Source organism: Polyodon spathula, chromosome 2 (genome assembly GCF_017654505.1).
Source record: "Polyodon spathula isolate WHYD16114869_AA chromosome 2, ASM1765450v1, whole genome shotgun sequence".
NCBI classification, from domain to species: domain Eukaryota; kingdom Metazoa; phylum Chordata; class Actinopteri; order Acipenseriformes; family Polyodontidae; genus Polyodon; species Polyodon spathula.
Window position 1 is genome coordinate 60,884,764 of NC_054535.1, and position 11,267 is coordinate 60,896,030.

The following is an 11,267-nucleotide window of genomic DNA, read 5'->3' on the forward strand; positions in this document are numbered from 1 at the left end:
ATATCACAGACATTTGCAGTGCTTTTTGGAGATGTTACAGTAATAAAATAATGACTGATCAACATTATTGAGGAGTTTGGTGATAAAATGAGTGACCAGGAGAGGATTTATCAGTATTCACGTCTATAAGAATTGAAAAAACACAGCGAACAAGGGGTGGGGCTTGGCTGTAGATACAGTACTGTGTCCTTTTGCGATTCAATGTCTTTTAAACCTGTTTAACGCTGAAAAAAAATGTAAACATCGCATGTAAAAATAAATTAGACCTGACGTGCCTGACAAGCGTTGAATAAATTGTCTGCAAAGGATTAAATGTCATTTGCCATGTGTCTGCCCAGTTCTGAATCCTGTCCAGATCATTTTGAATGACCTTTGCTGCTGCAACAGTGTTTTGCCAGTCATTAATGTAGATTAGGAATAGCAGGGGACCTAATACTGTCCCTGTGGTACACTGGTTACCTCACTCCATTCTGAGGTTTCTCCTCTATTCAGTACTTTCTGTTTTCTACATGTTAACCACTCCCTAATCCATGTACATGCATTTCCTTGAATCCCTACTACGTTCAGTTTGAGCATTAATCTTTTATGCAGAACTTTGTCAAAAGCTTTCTGGAAATCTAAATAAAGACTATCATATGCATATATCCATTGTCGATGTTGCATCCTCAAAGAAAAATCGAGCAGGTTCCTTTCCTAAAACCACGTTGACTGTCTCCCAGGATACTGTTACCACAAAGGTAATTTTGTCTGTAGTTACTTGGTTCGGTTTTGTTTCCCTTTTTGTGGATCCGTATTAATTTTGCAACTCTCCAGTCTGGTCGGTACAACCCCTGTGTCAAGAGACTGCTGCATGATCTTGGTTAGCGGTCTGTAAATAACTTTTCATTTCTTTGAGTACTATTGGCAGGCTCTCATCCAGCCCAGGGGATTTGTTTATTTTAAGAGCTCCTAGTCCCTTTAACACTTCTGCCTCGGTTATGCTAAAGTTACTTAAAACTGGATAATAACAGGTTGACATGTGGGGCATGTTATCCGTATTCTCCTTTGTAAAAACTTGTGAAAAGTAATCATTTGGGATGTAATTGCTTTGCGCCTCTAGTACTACTTTTTAAAAAAAAATCCTTTTTCTGTGGATGTTTTCTCTATTTTACTCCAATCTACTTCTGCTAGTCTTTGTTTCATACCTTCATAGTTTGCCTTTCTAAAATTGTAAATCAGGTTTAGTCATTACTTTTTGGGTTTTAAAAATCACTTCAAAATGAGACCATGTTGTGGTCTGAGTTTGCCAGTGGTTCTCAGACCTCTGTTTTAGTTATTCTGTCTTTGTTATTTGAAAAGACTAAACCAAGGCATGCCCACCCTCTAGTCGGTGCCTTGACAAATTGCATTAGGAAGCAGTCATTTGTCATTTCCACCATTTCAATTTTGTCCGTCATGTTCCCCATCGGGTTTTCCAATTTTATATGGGGGAAGTTGAAATCTCCCATTAGTATGGCTTCTCCTTTTCTACACGCATTTCTAATTTAATTGTATAACAGATTATTTTGCTCGCGTCTGAATCTGGCGGTCTATAGCATGCTCCTATTATTATGCTAGGGCTCTACGTTTAGATTTTTAACTACTGGCCCTTCGGGCCACTGAGCTCAGATTTTTACTGGCCCGGATGCAATTTTATCTGGTCCAATACATTTATATTTTTTTTCCATGATGGTTTTTATTTTCAGTATGATTCTAACTGTGTATGGTAACCAAAGAGATCCCACATCTCAAAAGAAAGTGGCTAAACGAAGCCTTTCAGTATATGTTACGTCAGCCATTAAACATGTATATAGTAGGTGCTAAAAGAAGTACGGTAATCCAAACTTGGGTAACACTGAAATTAGAAAGTTAAATTTAACGTTATGATGAAAATAAAGACATAACAAATGTTAAGCACAACAACGGAGTAACTACATTTAACAAAAATATAAACGCAACATGTAAAGTGTTGGTCCAATGTTTCATGAGCTGAAGTAAGATCCCAGAAATTTTCCATAAGCACAAAAAGCTTATTTCTCTAAAACTTTGTGCACAAATTTGTTTACATCCCTGTTAGTGAGCATTTCTCCTTTTCCAAAATAATCCATCCACCTTACAGGTGTGGCATATCATGAAGCTGATTAAACAGCATGATCATTACACAGGTGCACCTTGTGCTGGGGACAATAAAAGGCCACTCTAAAATGTGTAGTTTTTTCACACAACACTATGCCACAGATGTCTCATGTTTCATGTTTCTGACTGCAGGAATGTCCACCAGAGCTGTTGCCAGAGAATTGAATGTCCATTTCTCTACCATAAGCCGCCTCAGTACGTCCAACCGGCCTCACAACCGCAGACCACGTGTAACCACGCCAACCCAGGACTCCACATCCGGCTTCTTCACCTGCAGGATGGTCTGAGACCAGCCACTCGGACAGCTGATGAAACTTTGGGTTTGCACAACCGAAGAATTTCTGCAAAAACTGTCAGAAACCGTCTCAGAAGATCATCTGCGTGCTCGTCGTCCTCACCAGGGTCTTGACCTGACTGCAGTTTGGTGTTGTAACCAACTTCAGTGGGCAAATGCTCACCTTCCATGGCCAATGGCATGCTGGAGAAGTGTGCTCTTAATGGATGAATCCCGGTTTCAACTGTACCCGGCAGATGGCAGACAGAGTGTATGGCGTCGTGTGGGCGAGCCGTTTGCTGATGTCAACGTTGTGAACAGAGTGCCCCATGGTGGCAGCGGAGTTATAATGTTGGAATGTATTTTCTATTTTGGCCAGGTTACAATATTTGCACTAAGATTGTTATAAACATTATGTGTTAGAATTAAACAGATGTAGAATATTTAGGTTGCTATATGATAGGTGTTATTTTATTCTGAATACACTACAGCAAAAATGATTTGGTGGTTTGCGCAATATTATGCTACTGTTACTTTAATTGGAAGGAGATACGCGCTGTGACGTTGCTGCTCATGGAGTTCTGTGTATTTTAATTCAGTAAGCAAAAGAAAAAACGTATGCCTAAGGAAATAGGGTACAGAGCAAAGAAATCTCGCCTGGGACATCGTTTGAACACTGTGAACCTGGCTAAACTTTACCGGCTTACACTGTTATGCTGTCTGCACATACACACGCATTTGGCTTTTATTCTTGGGAGTGTAAGGGACCAGAGTTCGTGTAAACCAATACACAAAAAGGCTGCACCCTGTGTATTCATTTATGAAACTGTCCATCCCTAATAATAAACACTATTACAACAATATTCATAATACAAAATAATAACAATCATATTTTGATTGTTGTCGCTTGTGTAGCCTCTCCCAAATCGGCGCCAATCTTGCTGAGTGATACCAACGAGTCCTGGAAAGACTGTGAATGGCATTTTTGACCTGAACACATCGGATCCCAAATCAAAAAAAAAATTTGACAATTCAATTGCGTATCTGGGTATCCATCTGGACATCTTACTGCGAGACTGGATAGGATGTAAACTAAATGTTGAATTCATAACAAATAAAGCTTGTTTTATCTGCAATCTGGGAAACTGACACCAAACAAGGCAGAACGTTTTTTTTTCCTCTGTCATAATGAAGCCTCCACTCTAAATTCGTCTTTATTTTTTTTCATAATTACATTCTTTATGATTTACTGACTTCAGTGCTTTCCTTTTGGCTTACTGGTTGCATAGTTGTAGAAAACCCGATTTGTGCGGGATCGAGTACCAACACAGCACTTCGGTATACAGTCTCAGATTCTGACTGTACAACAAATATGACGCGTGGCAGGAAAGTTAGGGTTAGTTCATAGTTATGTTTTTAAAAAATGGTTTGTAAATTAATTTTCAGCTTTTTGACACACTGGCCCGTTTTCCTGGATTCATGAAACGGAAGCCACTATATATACTATATATATATATATATATATATATATATATATATATATATATATATATATATATATATATATATATATTATATATATAATGTGAATAATTTGTAAAATGCACATCGGACGCTCTACCGGCCCCGGGCCGCCTGGCCATGGGTAATGTCTTAATTTCCTTCCTAGCTCTCTGAATTTGTTCTGCAAGGATTTTGGTCAGCCTCTTCCAATGTGGACGATTACTACCGGATCATCTCCTGTTCGTCCTAGGAGCCTGTCCACGTTTTCAGTGATGTGTGTGACAAAGGCTCCTGGAAGGCAGCACACTGTTGTAGTAAGGTGGTCCAAAACAGCAAACTGAATTTGCTGTGGGAGTCCCCAACAATCATGACTTCCCTTCTTTCTGCTGTCTGGCCACCACTGTTAATAGGTTCCTGGATGTTCCTTTCGTTCGCTTGATGAATCTGTTTTTCTCTCTAAATCTTACTTATTTATATTCTATATGCATGTTTTATCAATGTGGAGTAGTTTGTGTAGATTCTACATGTAAAGTCTAATTTAAAAGCATAGTGTACGCTCAGGTGCCAACAAAATGTGAAAACTTTGCAGGGGGGTAAATACTTCTGCAAATCACTGTATATGTAGGGCTGCTCCGATTAACAGACTAAAATCGGGCCAATTAATCAACTAATGAATTGATCGTGAATGAAGTGACAGATTGCACGCACCTAACACACATAATGGAATATTGAACGTGCAAATAAATAAATATGTTAATGCATTTACAGCAAGTTATTTTAACAAGGAAGTTCATTGGTCGGTGTGCTGTTAACAGCAACACAACTGAATACTTACTTTATTACAGTATCTGAGTTAAAAAGAACAGCAAGGCGGACATGTTGCAGATATGAAGATTTACATTTTAAATCAGCAATGTTTATTAGGCGTCAGACATTGTCTAGATCTGCATAACACAAATTCACAATTCAAATTTCCTCTTGTGGAGATATTTAATCACAATGCAAACTTCGTAAAGATTATGGTGACTCCCTTGAAAACAAGTTTAAAAAAAAATAAAAACATGGTGAAAACAAGCTTCTGTGTGCTAACAGATTTTCAAGAGGCAAAATAAACACTAGGTTGCAAAGGGGGGTAGGGTTTTTGCAGTAATACAGTTACAGTTTACACATGCTAGAACAGAATACACATAAAAACACAGTTTGATTATATTTTTCCAGGACATTTTACTTAAGCTTACTTAAATATACATAATAAAGTTGTGTCCTTACTGTTCATAAGACACTCCTCTTGCACGATTTTTTTAGAAAATATTCTGTGGTAGAAAGGTATAATCCTTACGCAGCTGTATTTTCTTTATGATGCAGTAGCAACATGGTACGATCTTAGCAAAACCGAACATGCAACGCAGGTGCTGATACGACCAGTGATAGCTTGAAACCATGAACGCCTGCTCTTGCATAGTATTGCTTAGTGCCAGTTGAAATGCTAAATGCCAGCATCTGCATGGCAATTGGCTGAATAAATGTTTTGTTCATTCATAAACTAAAATTATCATAAAACAAACAAACAAAAACCTAAAATGCCAGTGCGACTCACCAATGGATAAACGGTGAATACAAAAACGCGCCGATACTGTGAACTCGGTAATCACGGTATAGAAAAATGGTTGCGGTTTCAAAACCATGGCAGTTTATTCCACAGTTTACTGTAAAACTGGTATACTGTGACATCCTTAGTATATAAACAAAGTTTGCATTGGATGCTGACAGTTTCTTCGGACACAAACAACAAAACGCTCCAACGCATTAATGTAAGTGCACAATGTGTTCTACTACTATACTATTAATGTCTAGGATATATATTTTTTTATTTCATTATTATTATTAGGCTTCCATCACAGAATGGCCGGGAAGCCTATAGTTGTTGTAAGGAATTTTATTTTCTTCCGCCCCCAAAAAGTTACAAACACCTATAACTTGTTTTAATGCACTAAAATGCATTAAATTTGGCATGGATGTGGAGGGCTCTGGGATGGTGTGCCATGGCCAATATGGTGGCATTTGGTCACATGGTTTGGCAGCAGCTTAGATTTTTTTTTTTTTTTTAAATCAACCATTTTCAAAAGTCATGAACGATAAATAGTACAACTGTGAATTTTTTTACATAGTCAACTCATGTCCAAGATTAATTCTTAAGGATTTTTTTTTAGGTCACATGGTGTGGCTTCCATGTTGGATTTATCGTAAAACACTTAAACGACAACTCCTCACGAACCTTTTGGCTGATTTACTTGATTTTTGGGTATACATTACCTATGTACTTGTATGTACTATCTTCTAAAAAAAGTTATTCAGGAAAAGTTGTTAGATGAAACAATATGGCCACCACGAGCCAATCAATATGGATGGCATGCCAGTTTTGTCCATTTTTACATTGAAATGACACATTTTCACCACTGGGTACATGCGATTACACATTCTGACCACCGGGGACAGCTGTGCCATTAAAAACAGTAAAGAAAAAAATCTTTAAATCCGCCATTGTTCATGGCTGGCTAAGCCAACACAGTAATTACAGTGGAAACTGGTATTATTTTACAATAACACACAGTATACAAAGACAACTAGCCTACTTTAAAGTAACTTTTTTTGGGGGGGGGGGCTTTATGAAGACTCTGGTCGATTAACAGTGTTATGCATAGAACATTACTTATATATAAGCGTTTGTATTGTAAGTTGAAGCCCAAACACCACGTCTTTACAGGTAGGTTGACAGATATGTTTACTACGATGTTTGTTTGGTTATTTGTATGTTTTAAAGTGTTTCTAGTATAAACCTACGGCGAAACTGTGTTGATACAAGTCAATGGGAAAATTCAAAGTCTCAAGACAAAAGTTTTATAATGGCTTAGGATGCACAAAATTCATGTTATTCTGTAAGGATACCATAAATATGATTTCGGGAGGATGTTAATATTTATGAGAGATCTCAGTTCTACCGTTTATTTTAATTAAGTTGTATTGCTAGGGCTGTGCTTAGAGAGAAATCTGTCTGATTTAACACTGTGCTATCTACATACAGAACTGAAGTGAACGTGTACACTGTACTGACAAGAATACTACTGATATAACGTCTATTTTTTGTTTCTTAAGTACAGTGATAGTTAGAATTATTATTTTCTAATGTAATTTAAAATGATGCTTTCCAATTAATGTTTATATGATTTCCAAGTCTTAACCCTTTGAAGCATGGTACCAAATTTTTTTGTAACTAATGAACACATAATAAAACTAGAACCTTGAAAACAGAACTGTTGGAAAAAAATAATAACCGGTCTCTTGAGTTCTCATGTAGTTCCATATTAAGACCAGTGTGGCTCTGCAGTTCCTTATTGTAAATTCACCAATAGTCTGTACCAGACTTTTTAAACGCTCAAAACAATAATATTCACTGTGGAAAAATTATTTAAGACTAAACTGTGATAAAATAACAACCACAAGTCCTGAATCTGGCAATGAAGCTGCCGGTGTACAATTTAAAAGACGAATGGAGAGGACTGGCACAGCTTTGGTAGCTAATCTTTCATTGAACTAATTATTGTAGGTAATGAAATATACTATAAGAACTGTTCAGAGTCGCTTGCTTTATGAAGAGCAAGCACTAGTTCACCCACAGAAATCTGTGCAGATTCTGCATAGCCCAGCGCAGCTTTGAAATGTTACTGTGGGAGGCTGGGTGCTGCTGTGAACCAAAGGGACGATGCAAAGATCGCGAGTGACCTGCTAATCGTAATTGAAATAACCATTAAAACTACTGCTGCCACCCTGTATCATTTTATCATTATACAATGAAGCCGTGAACACCCTTGTCAACGCTGTATATTAAATAAATAAATAATTTAAACAAACATAATGTACGAATAAGTGATGTATCATTTTACAATAAAGTTAATCCCCACTCCCCAGTAATGTTGTTGAAGCTGACACCCTGGGACCCTTCAAGAAGCTGCTTGATGAGATTTTGGGATCAATAAGCTACTAACAACCAAACGAGCAAGATGGGCCAAATGGCCTCCTCTCGTTTGTAAACTTTCTTATGTTCTTAATGTTAATCAACTACATTAAACGAACGTGATAATCCAGACAAATGTAAATATTGCATGGTAAAAATATGTGCTATGCTGCAAGGTTTGGAGAAGGCGTTTCTCTAAAAGCTGCGTGTGAGCAACCAACGCAGCAAGCTCTGGGTAACAAAATGCAGCAACTGAAATGTGTATTCTGTGTTGTTGACCATTTCATTCAAAAACCATTATCAGAATACAGTATCAATTCACAAAAAGATCTTCCTCAGAAAATTTGCTAAGGCTGCAAGTACCATCACTTGATTTAGAAGTATGTTTGCAGTTGAAAAATGTGTTAACCATTATATAAAGGAATTACAATAATTCCGATGCAGAATTAAAGTAACGGTATTAATACTGCAATGTACAGCAGACATGTGGAAAAAGGTTTTGTGGTCAGATGAGAAAATTTGTCTGGCGCAAGCACCAGACTGCATATCACCCAGTCAACATCATCCCAACTGTCAAGCATGATGGTGGCAGCATCATGTTATGGGGATGCTTCTCTTCAGCAGGGACTGGGAAGCTTGTCAGGATAGATGGGAGAATGGATGGTGCAAAGTACAGGCAAATCCTTGAGGAAAACCTATTTGAGTCAGCCAAGACTCTAAAACTGGTGAGGAAATTCACATTTCAGCAGGACAATGACCAGAAGCACAAAGCCAAAGCCACACTGGAGTGGTTGAACAAGAGGAGACTTAATGTTCTTGAGTCGCCCAGTCAAAATCCTAACTTGAATCCAATCAAAAATTTATGGCGAGACTTGAAGATTGCAGTCCATTGACGATCCCCAACAAACTTATCGGACCTGGAGCAATTTTTAGTGAAGTATGGGCAAAAATGTCACCATCCTACTGTGCAAAGCTAGTAGAGACCTCTCCAAAGAGACTCATAGCAGTAATTGCTGCAAAAGGTGCTTCTAACAAGTACTGACTCAAGGGGCTGAACACTTATGCAACCAGTACATTTCATTTTGTACATTTTCTTTGCAAGTTTTGTTGACATTTAACAACCTCCTCATATAAGTGTTCAGTTTAACCACTACAGCTTTGAATTAAAAAAAAGTTAGTTTGAAAAACCATGCATACATTTTTTGTACCACAATCAGACACATGCTGCAATGGAGCAAGTCTACAGAACTGGCATGTACTTTGTACAATGCTAATATGGATGAAGCTAAAGTTTCAGTCTTCGTTCAACAAATAAAGCTCAAATCGACTGTGGGGCAAAATATCCAACTTTAAGATTATTGCCACTTGTATCTCTTCCCAAATATGCATGCACTTCAAAAATTGATTTTTGCCCATCCAACCTAAACTGAGGCCCACCCACAATTTCCAAGCCGAAAATTTATTTATTTATTTTATTTATTTATTTTTGGACGCGTAGTACGTAAAACCTACCAATTTTGTTGTTTGCAGTTTTTGGATGATAACTTTTTTCATGTTCTCTTCTAGGAAATTAACTTAATTGTGAAGTGCTTACTGTAGCTACATATTTATAATTATTTAAACATGCTAATTTATTTCAGTCCACAATCACATTTAAAAATAGATTAGGGATGCGCTTTTGGTAAATTGTTATGAACGTTTAAACTCTTTGCAATGTCAGCGTTTAAACCTTATCTACATATACTTTATATTTCATTCTGATACTGACAGCCCTAGTTAGCATTTTCTAAGCAAATAATCCCTAAATAAGCAAATAACATTTTAACATTGCAAAGACTTACCTACAAAGTAAAATAAATAAACGTACACAAAGTTTATATTTAAATGTTTATATTTATGGTTGTAATTAAAGTTGCTAGTGGAGATATAGCTATATACATATTGAACACATTTTTGGATAGTATAATGTTTTTAGAATAGTGTATTTAACACTAGAACCGCCAGGTTTATGCTACTATCTAGAACCACCAGCAGTAGTCATTCTGACAGGTACATTTTAAACAGCTTTGATATGATACTGAAACACCAACTATCAGATACAACTCAAAAGATGTATTTATGAACATCATATCTAACATTTGCATAGAAACAGTGTATTTAAATGAAAAAATAAACATAAAAAGCTTTATTTTCGAAAAAAATTTGCACAGATATCAGACATTTTATTTTTATTGCATTTAGTTACCTGTCATTGTTTTTGTGTTGCGTGTGTCACTTGGCGCGCACTGTATCCAGGTTGAGCTGCGTTTCACTGTTGCTTTGCAGCTTTCTGATCGAAATGTTTCTGCCAAAGCTCCATGGCTAGCATCACAAGATGATATTTTCCCCTGTGCATTCATTGTACAAAACGATGGAATTGATGGCTACCATGTCCAGTACATTGTAAAATACAGCAACTGGACACCAGTGATTGCTTTCACAGAGTACTAAGTTTTCCAACCAGGCTGTTTTTTTACCTTCAGTTTTGCTAATTACAGTGAAATAATAAATGTCATTGGTAATATTCATCCCTTTTCCAAAGCACGGTTACATCAGCCTAAGTACCACATTGCCCCCCAGTCTCTGACCAGCTGGACGAGTTTCATCTTTGCACAGGTAGGGGTATGGTCCACTGCCAGCCAAAACTTGATCCCAAATTTGACAGGTTTGTTTGACTTGTATTGTGCCCAATGACACCGTGCTTTTATCAGAAGCTGCATTCATGTATTGTTTTATGTTTAGCTTGAAACAAGCAATGCTGTTTCCAGTGAAGTCGTTACAAATTCCTGCTGCCAATGTCTCACGTAGACAGCCAGACAGCAGTTCTCCAAGGAACTGATAACATTACAAGAGAGATTTGGATAAAACATATCTAGAGCTAAAACAGCAATATTTTATTCAAATACATACTGCTGTGAACTCAGCAGAGGTAGAGATAACAAACTGGCTTGTATACATATACAACATTGCGTATTGTAGGTTATATTGACAAAAGTATGTATTGAAACACGTTGTCAAAATGAATACTTTTGGCAGTTCTAGTTAGAAGTGCTTATTACTTTTATTATTGCAATTCTGATTTTCAAACGTCATCAGGATATTTAATATTTATTAATAGTATTTAGGAAAAGTCAAAAACAGACAACCGCGGATCTAACACACACAGAGTATTTTAAAGTTTTCTAAGTAACTTTGCCCAAAATTGACCAAGTTACAGGAAACGCTTAGTTGATGTCATTATTGCTCAAGGGGGTGCCACCAGTTACTGAATCTAAAAGTTCACAT